This window comes from Ruditapes philippinarum, unplaced genomic scaffold (assembly GCF_026571515.1).
Source record: "Ruditapes philippinarum isolate M1 unplaced genomic scaffold, ASM2657151v2 ctg7199_1_1_1_1, whole genome shotgun sequence".
NCBI lineage: Eukaryota > Metazoa > Mollusca > Bivalvia > Venerida > Veneridae > Ruditapes > Ruditapes philippinarum.
The window spans coordinates 42,501-44,308 of NW_026860612.1; positions in this window are offsets into that span (position 1 = coordinate 42,501).

The window sequence follows — 1,808 nt, forward strand, 5'->3', positions numbered from 1 at the left end:
AAGCCAGCGTTGGTATGTGCGTGTCCAATTAACACGATATACATGGCGGCGTCGCCTCAAAACACAACCAACGTATGGTCGACGTCCATGTCCACTACGTGGTCGATCTTCTGTATGCCCTGTTGCTTGAAAACGTTGCCTAAAGTGTCGAATATATAGCACGAGAAGAACATCCAATATATTCATAGCGACGACATTCATCGTCATTTCAACATTAAACATGCCAGTCGCACGTTCGCGTAAATTATACGGAGTTCTAGGCATATCAAAACTATAGAAAAACAGAAGAAAAAATCAACGTCTTTTTCTTTTGGACATAAAAGTCTATAAAATTACAATGAAAGTTTTCATAAAAAAATACACGAATGTACTGGTCCCTGCATGCCCGTGAAAATCGTGCTGTATTCTCTGGCATTTGTTTTATCGGACGCATACTCGAGCGCCTGACTGTATGTAGTTCATTTGACATTTTGATTTTTAAACGGGGGGAAGTTTCTTTTTTTTCCCCGTAGATAATATACTCGAGTGCAAGCAATTGATACTGTTAACGAACTGGCTAAATATTCGGGTCAATCTCGTTATATTTTTCTTTTTTTTCTTTTGTATGTTAATAATTATTATTAATCGACAGTATTCATCATTAGTCAGCATAAGTGATAATCATCATTAGCTATATGATATACTCGTATCCCCATCAATATCATTATCATTTCTAGAAACATCATTATTCACCGGTAATATAATCGTATATACAATGTACAGTTGTCATAATGAATACATAAGGACGCGCCTTCTTCGAAGAATGATAGATCAAATATTTAAATGAAAAGGAAAGATCAAATATTTAAATGAATTCCTTTTCGATGTCGTGATAATCACTTAACAGTTCATATCGTATATGATTCAACTTTCTGATAAAATTAACATATCAACATCAGAATTCTGTTAGGGTTATGCATTATTATATACCCAGGTCAGTTTAGTAAACAAAGTGTAGCTATACTGGTATGTATATGGATATTTGATTCCTTCAGATACATTTGTGAGAACTTGTACCTGCCGACCAACTGCCGATGACCCAACCAAAGCCAATGGGAGTCGCCCAACAAATAAGGCAGGGACAACGACGAAAGAACACAGAAATTGACGGCTTGAAAGGCCGGCCCTTTGAGACTGGGCTATTCCCATCTCATATTGTCTCAGGTTACTGTACATGTAGGTTCTCATTGGTCGCCGTAGATTAGCCTATTTTTGCATCCACGTAGTGCTTGAAAATTAAGTTAATTAACACTTTAACCCTTAACCTCATATATACGCGAAACAACGCACTTTCGACCCCCCCCCCAAAGACTGTTTTTCGTTTGAGAAATGTTGTTAAAAAAGCGACCACTTTTTCGGCGCGCCCCCATCAAAAAGATGCATCAGGGGGTTGCCAGAATAAAAAAGCGACCACTTTTTCGGCGCGCCCCCATCAAAAAGATGCATCAGGGGGTTGCCAGAAGGGGGATGTGCCCCTTTTGTTGGGGGGGGGGGGTAAAGGGGGCGGCAGTCCCCCTCATCGCCAAGAAAATTTTGGACTTGTGAGAGGCTAAAAATGACCCAAGATCGATCATAAGGTAATCAACTCAAAATTGTGATTTTTGGCAATTTTGATATGTCCCCTCGTTGCCATTGTAACAGGAAATTTAAGCCTGAGCATGTTGTTACAAAGGCAATGGTCCAGTCAACATTTGTGCCAAGTTTGATTAGTATTGAAGCAGTTTTATAGTTTTATAGCAATTTGAAAAACAAGCCATTTTCACAAAAGC